Source organism: Triticum dicoccoides, chromosome 4A, assembly GCF_002162155.2.
Source record: "Triticum dicoccoides isolate Atlit2015 ecotype Zavitan chromosome 4A, WEW_v2.0, whole genome shotgun sequence".
NCBI classification, from domain to species: domain Eukaryota; kingdom Viridiplantae; phylum Streptophyta; class Magnoliopsida; order Poales; family Poaceae; genus Triticum; species Triticum dicoccoides.
The window spans coordinates 210,849,686-210,855,574 of record NC_041386.1 but is presented as its reverse complement, the minus strand read 5'-3'; positions in this window follow the sequence as shown (position 1 = coordinate 210,855,574).

Below are 5,889 nucleotides of genomic sequence, written 5' to 3'. Positions count from 1 at the left end.
TTTCTCAAACACATAGTACTTGCCAAAAAGAATAAGTGTAAAATGGAAAGGTGAAGATCACCACGAATCTTGTATAAGGGTAAAATATAAAAGAAAAAGATATGCCCTTCGCAAAGGGAAGCAGAGGTTGTCATGCGCTTTTATGGTTGGATGCATAAAATCTTAATGCAAAAGAACGTCACTTTATATTACCGCTTGTGATAAAGAACTTTATTATGCAGTCTGTCGCTTTTATTTCTTTCATATCACAAGTTCGTATAAAGCTTATTTTTCTTCACACTAATAGATCATACATATTTAGAGAGCAATTTTTTTTGCTTGCACTGATGATAACTTACTTGAAGGATCTTACTAAATCCATAGGTAGGTATGGTGGACTCTCATGGCAAGACTGGTTTAAGGGATGTTTGGATGCACAAGTAGTATCTTTACTTGGTGCAAAGGATTTGGCTAGCATAAGAGGAAAAGGCAAGCTCAACATGTTGGAGGATCCATGATAATGTAACTTCTATTCGGATATAAGAAAACATAACCCATTATGTTGTCTTCCTTGTCCAACATCAACTTTTTAGCATGTCATATTTTAATGAGTGCTCACAATTACAAAAGATGTCCAAGATAGTATATTTATATGTGAAGCCTCTCTTTCTTTATTACTTCCTATTAATTGCAACAATGACCAAAACTAAGTTTGTCAACTCTCAACAACTTTTGTTCATCATACTCTTTATATGTGAAGTCATCACTCTCCATAAGATCATTATAAGATCTTTTTTATTTCTTTCTTTTATTCGTATACCCTCTAGATCATGGCAAGAAACCAAAGCTCTCAACTCAAAAATACTCCTTATTATATAGCCCACGGACTCGATTACATAGATAGAGATCAAAACAAAACTCAAAGCTAGATCATACAAAAAAAATTATTCTACTAGATCATGATATAACCAAAATGATCGAACTAAGAAAAATGATAAAGGTAAAGGTGTGATGGTGATACGATACCGGGGCACCTCCCCCAAGCTTGGAAGTTGCCAAAGGGAGTGCCCATACCCATGTATTTATGTCTCTTTCTTCGGAGGTGGTGATGTTGGAGATAGTGACGTATCCGTAAACTTCATTAAGGCACCTTTCAGGACTTGCAATTCTTGGATCATAGTTGGAGCATATTTGCATTCTTCTGGATTTCCTCCAAAAGATGCTTATTTTCAGGCCACCAAGAACCTTTTCCTGCATTTCTTTCACTTGGACGGGATATGTCCCAATTGGAGGGTATATTTGTACGAGGGGTGTTCTCCACTCCGTAATTATGAACCAAATTATAAAGTTGTTCCGATGTAACCTGTGTAAGGGCCTCCTAGGGGGAAGCCCATCTCGAACCTCTTGGCCTTCATGGTTGTTTGTAGTCCCTATTGCTTGATGGGGATTTGGAATAGTGGAGATGCCCGCCGAACCTCTCTCCAAAGTTGGAGGTTGTTCCTCAAGCGAATCTCCTTCATCCTCCTCCATTGTGGTTCCCTTGGCATCCTCCTTTCTAAGTTCCATCTACATCAACCAAGCATCGCCGTCCGCGTTGTTGGAGGAGGAGTATGACATGATGCCTGGCCTTGAAAACTCTGGCAGAAAACAACTCAAAATGAGAACAGGAGATATTGCTGTGGTACGGTGGTCAAAACCTTCTGGAGATTACATAATGAATTTTTACCGACCAAAAGAAGTATTGTGCAAGAAAACGGAGTCTGGAGGGTACACGAGGTGGCCACAAGGGTGGGGGCGTGCCCTCCCGCCTTGCTGCCTCCTCGTGCGCTCTTCGGAGTACTTTTAATTTTCCTAATATTTTAAATATTCCAAAACGGAGAAAAAATGCCATTGGAAATGTTTTGGAGTCGGTTTACTTACAGTACCACTTGCCTATTCCTTTTCGGAGTCTCAAACGTTATGGAAAGTATCCCTTATGTACTCCTCCGGTGTTATGGTATTAACAATATTTGTCTCAACATTTATGGGAGTATCTGAAATATAATGTTTGATTTTTTGACCGTTTACCACCTTCGGATTTGTGCCTTCGGCGTTGTTGATTTTGATGCCATCGGAGCGATAAACCTCCTTGATGATGTAGGGGCCTTCCCATTTAGAGAGAAGCTTTCCTGCGAAAAATCTTAAACGAGAGTTGTATAGCAAAACATGATCACCTACATTAAACTCACGCTTTTGTATCCTTTTGTCATGCCATCTTTTAACCTTTTCCTTAAACAACTTGGCATTCTCATAAGCTTGGGTTCTCCATTCATCAAGCGAGCTTATGTCAAATAACCACTTATCACCGGCAAGTTTGAAATCATAGTTGAGCTCTTTGATTGCCCAGTAAGCTTTATGCTCTAGTTCAAGAGGTAAGTGACATGCCTTTCCATAAACCATTTTATACGGAGACATACCCATAGGGTTCTTATAAGCAGTTCTACAAGCCCATAATGCATCATCAAGTTTCTTAGACCAATTCTTTCTAGATCTATTGACAGTCTTTTGCAAGATCAATTTAATTTCTCTATTGCTCAATTCTACTTGACCACTAGACTGAGGGTGATAAGGAGATCCAATTCTAGGGTTAACATCATACTTAGCAAGCATTTTACGGAAACCACCATGAATAAAATGTGAACCACCATCAGTCATCAAATATCTAGGGACTCCAAACCTCGGAAAAATAACTTCTTTAAGCATCTTAATAGAAGTGTTATGATCAGCACTACTAGTTGGAATAGCTTCTACCCACTTGGTAATGTAATCAACAACAACTAAAATATGTGTATACCCATTAGAGAAAGGAAAAGGCCCCATATAATCAACGCCCCGAACATCAAATGGTTCAATAACAAGTGAATAATTCGTAGGCATTTCCTGACGTCTACTAATATTGCCAATTATCTGGCATTCATCACAAGACAAACTTATGAGCATCCTTGAATAGAGTAGGCCAATAAGAACCAGATTCTAATACCTTGTGTGCAGTTCTATCTCCCGCATGGTGTCCTCCGTAGGCCTCAGAGTGACATTTGCATAGGATATGTTCCTATTCCTGCTTAGGTACACAACGTATAATAACACCATCTACTCCTTCTTTATAAAGGTGTGGGTCATCCCAAAAGTAATGTCTTAAATCATAGAAAAACTTTTTATTTTGATGGTATGTGAAACTAGGTGGTATAAATTTAGCAACTATGTAATTAGCATAATCAGCATACCATGGAGCATTATGAGAAGCATTTATGACAGCTAATTTTTCATTAGGAAATCTATCATCTATAGGTAGTGGGTCATCAAGAACATTTTCTAACCTAGACAAGTTGTCTGCTACGGGGTTCTCAACACCCTTTCTATCAATAATATGCAAATCAAATTCTTTTAGCAAGATAACCCATCTAATAAGTCTGGGTTTAACACCTTCCTTTCCATAAGATATTTAATAGCAGCATATCAGTGTGAACAGTTACTTTGGAATCAACAATATAAGATCTGAACTTATCACAAGCAAAAACAACTGCTAAGAATTCTTTTTAGTACTAGCATAATTTTTCTGGGCACTGTCTAGAGTTTTACTAGCATAATGAATGACATTCAATTTCTTATCAACTCTTTGCCCTAGAACAACACCAACGGCATAATCGCCGGCATCGCACATAATTTCAAAGGGTAAATTCCAATCAGGTGGTTGAACAATAGGTGAAGAAATCAAGGCTTTCTTAAGTATTTCAAATGCTTCTACACAATCATCATCAAAAACAAAAGGGACATCTTTTTGCAAGAGATTAGTAAGAGGCCTAGAAATTTTAGAGAAGTCTTTAATAAACCTCCTATAGAAACCAGCATGACCAAGGAAACTTCTTATACCTTTGATATCTTTAGGACACAACATATTTTCAATAGCATCTACTTTAGCTTTATCAACTTTAATACCTCTTTCAGACATTTTATGCCCCAAGACAATACCGTCATTAACCATAAAGTGGCACTTCTCCCAATTCAAGACAAGATTAGTTTCTTCACATCTCTACAAAACTAGATCAAGGTTGCTTAAGCAATCATCAAAAGAAGTTCCGTAAATGGAAAAATCATCCATGGAAACCTCAACAATCTTTTCACAAAAGTCAGACAATATAGCAGTCATACATCTTTGAAAGGTAGAGGGTGCATTGCATAAACCAAAAGGCATACGTCTATAAGCAAAAGTACCGAAAGGGCAAGTAAAAGTGGTCTTTTCTTGATCCTCTTTTGACACAGGTATTTGAGAAAAACCAGAATAACCATCTAGAAAGCAAAATGTGTATGTTTGGACAATCTTTCTAGCATTTGATCAATAAAAGGTAGATGGTAATGATTGTGAAAATCAATTACCATTCTATAACCTATAACAATTCTTTGTGGGATCAATTCATTCTTATCATTAGGAACAACAGTAATACCTCCCTTCTTAGGGACACAATGAGCAGGACTTGCCCATCTACTATCAGCAATAGGATAAATTCTACCTGCCTCTACAAGCTTTAGTATTTCATTTCTTAACACTTCTTTCATCTTAGGATTTAACCGTCGTTGATGATCAACAACTGGCTTAGCATCGGGCTCCATATTAATTTTGTGCTGACATAAAGTAGGACTAATGCCCTTAAGATCATCAAGAGTATATCCAATAGCATCACGGTGCTTCTTCAGAGTTTTCAATAATCTCTTTTCTTCATGCCCTGAAAGGTTAGCACTAATAATAACAGGATATATCTTCTTTTCATCAAGATAAGCATATTTCAAAGTATCAGGTAATTGTTTAAGCCAACACAGGATCACCATTGGGTGGAGGAGGATCCCAAAGGATTTCAACAGGAAAATTGTGTTTCAAAACAGGCATTTGGTTAAAGAATATTTCATCTAATTCCTTCCTTTCATTCATAAACATATCATTTTCATGGTCTAGCAAATATTGTTCTAAAGGATCAGTAAGAGGCACGGCAATAGAAGCAAGACCAATAATTTCATCCTTACTAGGCAATTCTTTTTCATGGGGTTTTCTACGAAATTTAGAGAAATTAAAATCATGAGACACATCCCCAAAACTGACAGGAACAATTTCCTTTTCACAATCTATCCTAGCATTAACAGTATTCAACAAAGGTCTATGTAGCAACCAGACCTCAAACGGTCCAATCTCTATGCTCAGGTGTCATCCCTGGATTAGTAATGCTGACACCACACAGTACTTGAAGGATTTATAATAGAGTAGCAATCACACACTTATTACATCAAGAGTCTCAAAAGAGAACTTTTTACAATAAATATGGCTTAAGGCCATCTAATAACGATAACAGCGGAAGGCTTGGAAGATAAGTGAGTCCATCAACTCCAACGGCATCACTGAGTATAGAACCACGACCTAAAGGCACCTTAATCATCGTTTGAAAAGTCTGCAACATTAACGTTGCAGCCCGAAATAGGTCAGCACATGGAATATGCTGGCAATGTAACACATAGAGAGCAATGAAAGAATAAGGCTATTCTATATGCATATTTGGCTGGTGGAAAGCTCTATGGTTGAAGTTTTGCGTAAAGCAAATTTTTCGCTACTGCAAAGGAATAAAATTTATTTAACTATCATGGTAGTTGTTAAACATTGAGAATGGTTGACAGCATTCTCAATCCCAATTAAGCATCATCATTAAACAAAACCCAACAAAATTAATTTTTAGAGTAACATGATGAGATTCACATGATAATCCAGGTACTAGATACTCAAGATGTCTATAACCGGGGACACGGCTAACCATGATTAGTTTATACACTCTGCAGAGGTTTGCGCACTTTTCCCCACAAGACTCGATCTCCTCCATTGGATTTCTCGCT